The sequence below is a fragment of the Zonotrichia albicollis genome, chromosome 4, assembly GCF_047830755.1.
Source record: "Zonotrichia albicollis isolate bZonAlb1 chromosome 4, bZonAlb1.hap1, whole genome shotgun sequence".
NCBI lineage: Eukaryota > Metazoa > Chordata > Aves > Passeriformes > Passerellidae > Zonotrichia > Zonotrichia albicollis.
The window spans coordinates 27,996,290-28,008,863 of NC_133822.1; the positions used below are offsets into that span (position 1 = coordinate 27,996,290).

The window sequence follows — 12,574 nt, forward strand, 5'->3', positions numbered from 1 at the left end:
TGAGCAATAACTCTATAAAGAAAAAGTGCAGTGGTAGGGAAGATAAGAACTGGAAGCAATACTAAGAAAATCTGTTATGCGTATTAATATTGCATAGAAATTTTTGTGGGAGATGAAATTGGATTTTAGATTATTTATTTCTGAAATAAAAAATGCTGTGCTGAATCTATGGAGATAGCTGTAGATAATTTATCTTTCTGAGCTCTCTTTTCTTTTTGTTTTTTTTTTTGTTTTAATGCAAGAAATATTCTACTAGTGCAGTTCCTGGGCTCTGTGGACAAGGGAATGCTGATGGCATCCTAGAGAAAATTCCTCGTGTTACTGGAGGAAACTGGAATTGTGGAATATGCTGGTAAATAGATTTTTTTAAAAGCCAAACAGGCTGGGGAAAGGTTGGTGACTTACCATAGAGCCACTGGCTCTGGGTCAGATATAGGTCAGATTCCAATAGGATACCTGGGCCATTGGTAAAGATTCCTGAAGGGAATGGATGGCAGGTTTTATAATCTGAATTTCAGCACAGCCATTATCTCTGTGGAAAGCTGCCTTCATAATAAATGAGATTTGTATTTAAGCAGCCAAAATTACATAGCGTTCCATCATGAAGTTCAACCTTCTCCCTCCCCAGGATTCAGGGGATACTGGATTTCTGAGGGACAGACAGAGCAAGAGAGGCTCCTGAAGGGAATGTGTAGCTCCAGAAGTTGTGGTGGCCTGGCTCATGCCATGCACTGCAGTACTTGCAGGGAGCACTGGGTGTGCAGCTCCTAGAATGTGCTTTTTCACCTAAAAGCAGCTTTTTTTTCCCTCCAAAAAAGTCCATCTCAACCGTGTCTGAAATTGATCTGAGAGATCTTGGTCACAGCAAAGCATAGGCATTGTTCCACTATAACTGAGCTTGCCTGCTGCTGGATTTGGGTTAAAAGTCAAGCAACCCATAAATTACATTTATCCATTTTGTTGATGATATGGCTGTGAATTTGTCCCTGAAAAGAGAGGGAATTGTCCTTCCTGCTTATTTAGTTGAATACCCACAGTTCTTTGATTCCTTTCTTTAGAAACAGGGCAGGACAGTTCCTGTAAATTTAAGCATGTCATGTAAAAATCATGAGGAAGTACAGGCAAGGCTTTGTGGCCTGCGCTGAGTGGAATTTGATCACTGTTTATTGTATTGACATATTGGAAGAGGTTTTGTTGTCTAATGTGGTTGCTGATTGATGCTGGCATTAGTGTATGATTGCCTCAGAAGGTTTCCTGTCTCCACAAGATCTCAGAACACAAAATTATGGCAACAAATTTTAGAGAAATGAAAGGATTGGCTTCATGAAAAAGTACAAAATAAGGCTGGGGTAGAGTTAGATGGTGATGACAAAATCATATGGACTCCAGTCTTCAGGAGCTCCCACACCTGTTTCTCTGGCCAGAAATCCACAATATAAAAGGGAATTGGGGAATCTGTTCAGGGCTCTCTGTTTAAACTCCTTCTGGGTATTGATTCCTTATCTGCTTCCCTTGTGAAATCAAGGCTTTTACTTTATTAGGGGTTATGCCTCGATAAAGCCATATCTGTGGAGGGATATTTTTTTCTCTTTCTTAACTGAAAGCAGTTCAAATTAGGAATATCTCAACAGAGACCCAGGAATAGAGAGTCTGCTGCTAAACCATTCCTGCTGTAATGTGTTCAAAGGCAAAACTTGTTGCCTTTTCCACTGATGCTCAGGAGAGGTGATTTGCCTTGTAATAAGGACTCTGAAAAAATGTAGAATGATATTACCTTTATTACAATTTTCTGTTTTGTTTGTTTTGTTTTTTTAAAATGCTACTTTAGTGTATCTGTACTTATATCTATAGAATATATACAGACTATCTTATAGAAAACAACACCCCCTGCCTAATGTTGACCCAAAATATCATCTATTTACTCCTTAAATACAATCTTTGCAACTTGAAACGTTTTGTATTTAAGCACCTAAATTTGTTGAAAGCTGCTTCAGCAATTGCCACATGAGAGCATTTGAAAAAAAAAATTGAGGGGAAATTTGACTTGCAAGAAAGTAGATTTGAGGTTAGAAAACAAAGAGACATTTCACCCTACTTAACCTTTCCAAAATGCTTTCTATTTGGTTTGTGTCAGTTCCTGTCCCCAGTAGCTGGCACCTTGTCCTTAGAGCATTCCGACACATCGAACAGACTGTGAAATTGTACAGAAAGACAGCAAAAGGCTTTAAAATACTTTAAAAGACCATTTTAAGTGGCTTTAATAAAAATATAAGATGCACTGTAGTGACTGGGTGCAGGCTTGTTCAGCCAAACACACTGATCAGTGAGGGGTTACATTTGACTGACCCTTCTTCACACCCTTTCATGTCCTATTCTTTCCTTCCCTCTTGTTTTGCCCTGACCCACTAAACATTCCTTAAGTTCAGTCTCTCAGGCCCAACTCAATATCCTCAGCTGTCCTGTTCTTGTTTCCACCTTCTTAGCAGTTACAAATTCCTCTCCAAAGCTGTGCCTGATGATCCTTGGTGGTCCCATCAAGGAGTGCTTTTGTTGTTTCCCAGTGCCTCTCTCTCTCTTCTGCACCTGGCTTGGGTCTCTGCATGTTCTTGTTTACAAAGTCCTCCTTCATTTAATATTCCCTTGGAAATGAAAGGGTTCTTGAGGTGATGAAGCAAAGGCCCTCACCTTCCATATGACCTTATAGTGGTGGCTTCTGTCTTGTAGTGGAGCTCTCGATGTAGCCCTTGAGTTCTTCAGGAGCTGAACAGGGAGGCAGAACATGTGCTTCCACCATTTCCCCTTCATCACAACTGATTAAATATGTGTTTAATATGGCACTCACAGCACTGCACAGTATGGGCAGTATTTCAGCATGTTGTTTGCTTGGCTATCTCAAAACCTGTCATCATCCTTGAGACAGAATTAATTTCTGAAGCAATGCTCTGGGCAATGATTCTGGTGCTGTCACCCTAAAAAACAACAGACAAAGTCTAATTGTGATGGGAACAAACTTTCAAAAGAGAGTTCAACAGCACCAGAAACTCGCCTGTTTTATACAGTTATAATCTTTTTATTTCGCCTGGATAGAGAGAATCAAGTCCTTATTTCCTTCCATATTTACATACTATTGTTTTCAGCAGAAAATGGCTGGAGATGGCCCTTTTGAGAGCAGTGGTGCAAAGATATTTTCTCATCAGCCCGAACAGAGCCTTGGACTGGCTCTGAATGGGAGAGCACTCCTGAGATTGTTGTCTTTCTCTTCCACACAGATAATAAACCTGAGCTAGAACCACCAGTGCAGATCAGAGATTAAAATCTGCCCTTTGCCACTATATGCCTGTTAGGGGCAAAAGGCAGCATGTTCTCCCTGTGGAAAGAGAGACAGAAGTGTGCTGCCAAGCTGAAACAGAAGAAGAGCTGTAATGAGCCTAAAAGAAGTTGGGAAAGTATTAACTTACACAAGTGACCAGAATCTGTAAGTGATATGTAGCAGAACAGCATCTGTGTCCTCTCCCTGCTTCAGGGCCAACAAATCTCTTCACTCTCATAGCAACAGCCACACTGAACAGACCTGCAGGAGCTTTCATCACCTCTACCAATATGTGACCCTTGTCCCGCTGCTCTTGTTTGCAAGGACTCTATTTTCCGTCACCTCTCTTCAGGCAGGGTGGACTGCTCTTTATTCTTTTGATGAACTAATTACACCCTTGGATGACAGGCCAGTGAGAGGGGAAGAAATATGGGGAGCTAAATATCATCTTGTGAGCAGGATAAATACATACAAGAGTTGGGAAATTAAATTTGACTTCTGAAAATGTTTCTATTTGACAGGAAGGGAGAGGATTTGACATCCAGCTTTCAAAGCCACATTGCAGAGGAGGGTCAGAAGGGGTCGGTCTTCTTTCCCTTCCAGGGAAGTCTTCTGGAGCCTGGGAAAGAAAACAAGATATGCTCTGCCTCTGGCTCATCTTGTTGGTTTGGAAGGCTGTGACTCCCTGTACTTCTCCTGCACCAGAACTTCTCTGCTTTGCAGGAGCTAGACTGGGAGTGTAATTTGTTATAAACAGTCTCTCACTTTTCCAGCAGCCTCCCTTCAAGCCCTGAAAGGCCACAATCAGGCTCTTCAGTCTTGCCCATTTCCTTTCAGGGTTGGGTCAGAGTTTTTTACTTTGGATTAAAAGCATCTGGAAGAATCAGGGTTTATCATAGTCAAATCCACTGTTCCTATATAATCTCTGTGTCTAATAATCATTCCTGTTATTATCCCTGTCTGTGGGAATAGGACTTAACTGCTGCTACCCTTGGTCTCTAGCTAGACAACTCTTGTACAGAGTGAAGAAAATATGTATTTCTGAAAGTCCAGTGACTCTGTTGCCCTTTGAGTCTTTAAAGGCATCAATTCCATCAGTAGGATTGGTCTTCAAAAATGTTTCAAGCATCCAAGAGCATAAAATCCAGTGCAAGACAAAATGGTTTAAATTTGAGGCTGTCCAGGTGCTATATGAAAACTCCAAAGTCTCTCAGGTTGCTTAAAGATTGCTTGGAGCTCATTGGTTGAGAGTTATGTGCCTTTGAGAATCTGAAAGTACCTTGACCTTATTTTAGACCCTACTTTCTGAGTTGACACTTGCATGTAAAGCCATTTTGGTCTTCTAGGTGGAATTCAAACAGAAAATAACAAAGCAGGCTGCCAATGATACCTTCAAAGTAAAAGTAAGGATACCTCCAAAGACAGTTTATTTCTTGTTCATTTTCCTATAACTGATAAAAAATTATAATGTTTTACCAGTTCAACTATTTTTTTTTTCTTCGTGTATCACTGTCCAATCAGAAGTTTTTTGACGAAGCAACAGTTCACCTGAGAAAAATTTGTTTCATTTTCAGGAAAAGTGGGACAAATAATTGCTCTGCTTTTGAAACCTTCTCCTTTTGTTAGTGAAGGGTGTATTTATACGCTAAATCTTTCTTAAATTATTAGATGCTTATATATAGGGTTTTTTATATGGACATGTCTATGTCTTGCTGCACATTTGGGGGTAGTAATTTTAAAAAGAGGGTTTTTTCCAAGGGAGAGAATTAAATTTGCATTGTCTGACTTTTATTAGCATAGTACTCTATATCTGGCATCACCTTTTCAGTGATAAGACTACATACCTTTGTCTCACTGTGTGGAGCAGCTTGTCATATGATTTTGTCTTGCTTTAGAGAATCAGAGCTTGCTGGTGCTTCATTTGTACTCTGAGAGCTCTGGAAATCTTTTCCCCCCTTCTAGCTCAAGGTTGCTCCAAGTGCATTGCTGACTTTATTCTGTTCTGGTCAAAGAAATCAAAGGGAAAACTTTACAAAGATTTCTTGGTGACTCTCATCCAAAGTTTATGCCCTGTTGTGCTCTGAGTGGGCAGATTCAAGTTTTTTCTTTTATAAATTGAACTGAATCACACCTGGCTGAGGTTATTCCACAAAGCTGAACCAGTGTTGCTTGTATGTAATATTGATTCCAACAAGTGAAATGTTCTTATGGAGCTCTAGAAGGTGATCATCCCCAAACCTGAAGGGATCAAACTTAATTTGAAATTGCAGAATAGGATTTGTGTGATACCATCCCTTCCTGGGGACTAGGAGGAGATAAAGCAGCTGTACTTGCACAATAGTTCTGCAAGGAGGTTAATCTTTCTGGTTGATATATTCCAAGGCTACAGAAAGACTGGATAGGATTGACTTCCAGAGTACCAGTAAAAAAGGTTGTCCCTTCTGATTTCCGCTCTTATTTTCAGCATTTTTCCTTATCAGAATTAGGTACCATCAGATAGAGTCTCTAGGGTGGAGAAGGTAAGCAGATTTGTGAGGCATCATCATCATCTACTGTGTTTTGTCATGCCAGGATGGAATAGGGAGAATGAGTGATAAGAAATTTATGTCTTGTATTTTATTAGTCATCCAAGTCTTCAATTATTAGTGCTATGCTAATGAAGTCTCTTTGGATTGTCTGACAGATCTTATGATAAACTCCTTAACAAGACAATAAAACTGGGAGGATGTCAATTGGGTAATTAGGTGATAATCAATATCCAGCAGCTGTGACAAGATGGCAGGCAGATATCAGGCCCTGCTCCAGGCTCTGGGTACTTTGTCAGTTCAAGTTTCAGGGAAGATTTTGCCAAAAAAATAATAATTGCATTGTGTGACAAGAGTTGGGATAAAGGAATAGCAGCCTAATAGTGACATTAATTTAAACTGAATATGTAGAAATCCTTTCTCCTACACAAATCATTATGAAGTGGTTGATCCTGGCAATCAGAGTTTTTTCTTGACATGGGCATTAGACTGGGAAGATCTGAAATGCCCTGAGTAGAACCTTAAACTCCTAAATCTCCAAAGAGCCAAGGATATCAGCCCATTTTACATTAAACATTTAATTATAATTTCATGGATGCAAACCATCATTGGATGGTTCCTTTACAGACTTAGAGGCAACTGGAAGGATTTACTTCATTTATGTGTAGACATCAACAGCAAAGACAGACATAATTCTGGACTAGATAACTCCCATGATATCCAGAAAGAAGGAGCAGGAGTTGCCTGGTGTAGAGAGCTGTCCCCATTCTGATGGAGATGTGGTGCACCCTGGAAGTCTCTGGTTCTGTTCATTACCTCTGGAGGTTAGGATGGTCACATCAAATGCCTGAAGTTCAGAGAGATGAACTTCACTGTGATTAAACACATCACAAATACCAATGAGAATAAGAACTTGCTTGGAGGGACTCTGTGTGTGGCAGATCCAATGGCACAATGAGGTTTTGTGTAATAATACAAAGCTTTGTAAAATTCTGCTTATTCCAAGTATAACTTGGAGATAGAAAAGGGAGAGCACAATTTGTCCACAGAATGGACATTTAAGATCATCTCATTCCAGCGCCCTGCCAAGGACAGGGACACCTTCCACTATCCCAGCTTGCTCAGAGTCCCATCAACCTGGTCATGGTTTCACAGATGGGGCAGCCACAGATTTTCTGGGAAACCTGTGCCAGGGCCTCAGCACCCTCCCAGGGAAGAATTTCTTCCTCATATCCAGTCTAAACCTGTTCTCTGACAGTGTGAAGCCATTCCCTTGTGTCACTCCAGGCCTGTGTAAAAAGTCCCTCTGTGTCCTTCTTGCAGGCCATCTGTTACCTTTCACTGCCAATCCATGAAGATCCCAACATGATTTCTCTATATGATTTTCCATTGTGTTCCATTGACTTGGGTTGGTGAGAAACATACAGTATTGTGGACAGGATATTTCCTGTGAAAATTAGGACTGAACCCTGTTCTTGATTTAACCACCTAAAAATGCGTGAGGTTTTGGTTTTTTGGTGTGGTGGTTTTTTTTTTTTTTTTTTTTTGTTTTGTTTTGTTTTGTTTTTTTGCAAAATTCCTGAATGTCACAGAATTCCCTCCCAGCCTAGCTCAGGGAAGTTTGGGGGTTTCTGGACTTGTGTGAGGTAAAAAGCAGGCTGGAGGAGACAGGGTGGGCAGGCTGTGCTGGGAGCATTTCCCTATCACGTAGCAGAGGGGGACATTAAAACTGCCTCCTGCAAGTTTCTGCCCTTGCTAAAACCTCTCCTGAGGATTGTGCTGTGCTGCAAAGCATCCCAGCAATTCCTTCCCTATAGCTTTTGTCAAGCCTGGCTTGCACTGGCCAACTCAAACCAGAAAAAGATGATCACTGCCTTCACAGAACCTCCCAGAGGCTGAGACCATGGCTTGAGAATCAGCTTAAAAATAGGAAATAAGGGTAGGGGAAAATAAAGAAAAAAAAAAAAAAAAAACAAACCAAAAAATGGCAACCCATCAGAAGCAGTTGCCACAGCTTCTTGCATATTAAAGCAGGTTAGTGCTCCACAGTTGTACTGCTGGAAAAAATTGACAGGTTTACACTGAAAGACACCACTTAGAAGTGCTAAATTCTTTTATCTTAGCCTTATGGAGCCTTTTCACTGCTGACTATAATGCTGGCTACAGCCTTCATCATTCATTCTTAAAATGTGAGGTTAATGTGTAGCTACATTGGATACTAAGGGAAACAGATGGAGCAAGGAACGCAGTGAATCACAGGGAATCTGTTCACGAATTTTTCTCACTAAGAGGTTTTTTCCTTACTGAGCCTGCCTTAACATCAGAGCAAGCTCAAATAATCATCTAAATGCCAGTTCCACTGCTCCCTGGTCGGGATTCAAAGCTTCCAGATAAATGTTGGATTTGTCTGTTTGAGTTGGGAGCCACCAAGGAGAAGCAGCAAATTCTTTCTCATGACTTTAGGCTGGATCTTTGTTCCAAGTCTCTCCTGAAAGTCCCAGCCTTGATTTCCCTGATGACCTGTAGTATTGTGCATTGTAAACCTCACATGCAGACCTGCTGATGTCAGCCATAAGAAGGCACTCCCAATTCCTAACAGAAGCCATACCTCATATCTAAATTTACTGTAATTCCAGACTACCCATCAGCCTTCTGGCCAGCTGCCTCAGGGCAGGGGATGGCTCTGTGGTTATATAGACAGGGTTGTTGGAAGCACCAAGGGAGGTCAAACTGGCACAATTCCCACAGTCAGAAAGCCCAGACAGGATTTCCATTGCTCTTCAATCATATAGGATGGAGGAAGAATGTCTCTGATGATCTCAGCTGGGAGCTGATAACCTTCCAGAGCTGGATAAATAATAAATGGCTCCAGTGATGGTTGTCTCTGAAATATGCTAATAATTTTGGTAGAATGTGCTGGATGGCATTGGTGTATATCTGTGCCCTCTATGTGATCTAGAGTTTGTCACTGGTGTGTAAGAGAACAGAAAATGAGGGCCTTTTGTGAATCCAGTGGTTATTCCCTGGAGGACATTATCAAGGGAAGCATCACCACCTCTTGGTGTTCTCAAAACAGGATGGCTTTCAGAAAGTAGAAGCTTTAGCTCAATATCTCTCATTGTGTTTAATGAAGAAGCAAATGGATGAAATGGATGCAATTGGAGTCTGTGGAACACAAAGAGATGGCACCATAAGATCAAACGGCTCCTTTGTGCTTACATCTTTCAGAAAATCTTTTGCCTGTATTTTCTTTAAAGAGTTTGGAGCAAAACATTTCTAGTCAGCTTCTGAACTGGTGAAAAAAATACAAGTGATTTTTTTTTTCTTTCTATCATTACCCATTCTGAGAAAAACATTTTGGCTTGATTTGTTGTCATCTGATTTTCAAGTCCTTTTTTTTTTTTTTTTTTTCCCATGGCTCATATTGCAGTAATCTGTACCCTTGGAACAAGATGATCAGAGCTTAGTATCTGCCCTTACTGAACTAATCCTCTTGGCTATGATGTGTGGCAAAGTGGCAGCTCTGAAAGACTTTGGTATCATCTCACCCACTGGGTGGGATGTGGTGAGGAGCTGTGTTGTTTTGCGTGGAGTGAGAGCAGAATATTCCCTGCTGTTCTCTCTGCAGGAGGGAAGGACTTTGCACCACCCCTTCAGCTGGAACGTCCTGCTCCTCTTGGCTTACCTCCACACAGGCTGGGGATGGGGGAGACGGAATACGTCAGTCTTCCCATCCATCTTCAATTCCACCTACAATGTCTTTGGAATGTGAGGTACACTCAAACAATTTTAGGCCAGGAGATAAAAATCTAGGGCCTTTTTTCTTCCTCTGTAGCAAGGAAAGGACACCCAGCTTCTACTAAGAGGGGACAGAAATCTGTGTTGGTGTCAAGACTCCCACTTAGCTGACACAGGTAGCTTCTTCTTCCAAAAGGCTCCATCTCAACTGACTCTTGGTGTCTCCTGAGGCAGGAAAAGGCAGAGTTAACACATTGGCAAAGTCAGAGCTGGAATCCTGTTCTGCATAAGACCATAGGTTTGCAGTGTCAAGGGTCAGGAACAGATTGGGGGAGGTGCAGGAAACCTCCTTCCCATTCTTTGCAAGGGGTTGGAATACTGTCCATTTGCTGTGCTGAGGTGGTGGCACAATGGAAAAACTGTAGCTCTTGGGCTGGGCAGACAATCCGCTGTGTGATCCTGCATCAGGCTGTGTGTCTGTCTGCTTCTCTGGGGTCTTGGCTCTTGCAGTCATAGAATCACAGAATCCACTGAGTTGGAAGGACCATCCAGCCCAACTCCTGGCTCTGCACAGACACCCCAACAATCCCACCCTGTGCATCCCTGAGAGCATTGTCCAAATGCTTCTGGAGCTCTGGCAGCCTTGGGGCTGTGACCATCCCTGGCGAGCCTGTTCAGTGCCCCAGCATGCTCTGAGGGAAGAACCTTTCCCTGATACCCACCCTGACCCTCTCTGACCCAGCTCCAGCCATTCCCTGGGTCCTGTCCCTGGTCACACAGAGCAGAGATCAGAGCCTGCCCCTTGTCTCCTTGTGAGAAAGCTGCAGAGCTGCTGTGAGCTCTGGCCTCAGTCTGCTCTTCTCCAGCTAAACAGAACAAGTGACATCAGCCCTCCTTTTGTGTCTTCACCTCCAGGCCCTCACCACCTTCCATAGCCTGACTGGATCCCTCAAAAGGAGTTGGTACTTACACAGGCCTGTTGCTTTATGTTGCACTGTTTGAGATATGAAATGTGCCAAGTAAACAGCAAAAAAGAAAAAAAAAAGCCTTGTCCTCTCCCTGTTCTTGATCCTTGTAGAATAGGTGGTGGTTTCATCCAGTGTGACAAAGAATGGGGCTTTTCTTCCCTTTTCTCTGTGGTGGGTTTTGGTGATGGCGTTTCTGGATCACTTGGATATCTCTGCCACCTTTGAGACCTTCCCTTAGGATTCATGTCACTCCCCAGTAAGACCCTCTGGGAGCTGGCAGGAAGCAGTGCAATACCAAACCTGTTGGTGACCTGGACAGATGGCCAAAGCCCTTTCTAGACCCAAGGTGGCAGGAACTCTGCTCCTGATTTACACTGCTGGCATTTCTGTGGCTTGAATGGAGGCTTTCCTTGCCTGTAAAGTGATGGGAGAGCCAGCATTTCTCCCCTTCTCTGGCAGGTGGGTGTTGTGTCGCATGTGGCTTTGGTCCCCTGTGTCACCGTAGTAACAGCAAGGCATTGTTTCCTGACAACTGTCAGGGTTGCTAAGAGAAAAGTCAGCAGCTTTGGTAGATGTGACATCTCTGACATCCTCCACTCACATTACATTGGGATGTGTTTGATGGAGAGAAGACAACCTGGTGGCCAAGTCTCATCTCCTTTGACCCGGCTGAATGCTGGATTTCAGAAATAATTACAGTGTCCATAAGGCAATGGAACAGCCTGCCTGGGAGATGGGGAACATGGATCCTCTTGTTTGCCATGCTTACCCCATTTAATAACTACAAGTGACACTTCCTGCCCTCTGCTAGGAGATGAAATTATTTCTGGGAATAAAAATCATTGTCAAGGTAATGAGTGTTATCACTGGTCTTTGATGCTCTGGTTCCCCAGTCCATTTCAGAGGTGGCTTCACTGAGAAAGAAACTTTCCTCAAGCTGTCTGCTCTGACAGTGATTCATTCTTAAAAGAGTTTGCTTCCCAACCCCACCTGTCCATGGGGTGAAAGCTGTGGTTCGAGTGAGGCGTGTGTGAGTGTGGGTGGGGGAAGGAGCAGCAGGTTCCCTGAGGTATTACTCCAGCTTAGCTCAGTGGAATTCAGTGCAGTTGTACCAAGGCAAAACTAAAAGCAACACAGTGATGAATTGATAAATCCTATTTGCTCGCATCTGCCCACTCGGAGGCAGAGCTGGGGACATCACTCGCTGCTGCTGCGTGCCAGAGCATGTGCAGAGGGAGCTGTTGTGCTCTCTGCAGTGCTCAGGAGACAGATGGTGGAGCCCACCCATTCTCCATAGAGAGGAGGATTTCTGCAGTGCCGTGGTGCTGGCAGGCGATGCAATAGCACTGTTCTTACACTGCACAGAACTGTCGGGTTCAAAAGTGATATTTGATATTTTACCAGCGTTCTCTTCTGGAACCTTTTTTTTTATGTTCCACAGCTGCCTGCACAGCTTTTGGCACAGCACTGATGGTGAATAGGTATGCTCTGGCTGGACCAGCTCTTCCATTTAGGGTAAGAGTTGGACTGCAGGGGAGAAATAATCTTGGCTGTTGTGGTGCTTTTAGGAGAGGAGAACCAGTGAAGTAATGTTCTTATCCCTTCTAAAATTCCAGCAAACCCTCTGTCTTAGCACAGCATGGGAGAGCTTCTGTTGGCTGGGAGTTGGGGCAGATCAGATTAATGGAGATGTCTTCTCTTCCCTAAATGGAAAAAAAATTGATTTAGCTGTACAAGTGGGACTTGTGACAAGAGAATGAAGCCCAGTATGATTTTGCAGAGGCCATCAGAAGTCCTGGGGACATTCTGAAATGCTCAGTTTCCCACCAATTTCCTGCAGCTGACAGGACATTTGCATTGACCTTGGTGACAGTGCCAGCCTGGCAAATGAAAAGGACAAGCATCACTAAGAGGAGAATTAAATTTGCAAGGAATGCCTTGTATTTCATTTTCTGTTACTGCCATTTTTTATCTGTCCCAGCTACTCCCTGTGTCCCTAGAAAGCCTGCCCTAGTGTTCCACTTTCTGCAGCA

General features: G+C 42.9%; 1 protein-coding gene across 2 annotated transcripts in view; it reads left to right on the forward strand.

Annotated features, from left to right (window-relative positions):
- The window catches only part of LOC102073313 (very long chain fatty acid elongase 4), a 91,986-nt gene that overhangs the window by 41,637 nt on the left and 37,775 nt on the right, over positions 1-12,574 (forward strand). Inside the window, exon 1 of one of the 2 annotated variants that reach the window (XM_074539257.1) lies at positions 9,239-12,056. The exons of the other annotated variant lie outside the window; for it this stretch is intronic. The gene's annotated coding sequence lies outside the window, so the exon portion shown is untranslated. Of the gene's footprint in view, positions 1-9,238; positions 12,057-12,574 lie in introns of those variants that run through there. 2 annotated transcript variants of the gene reach the window in all.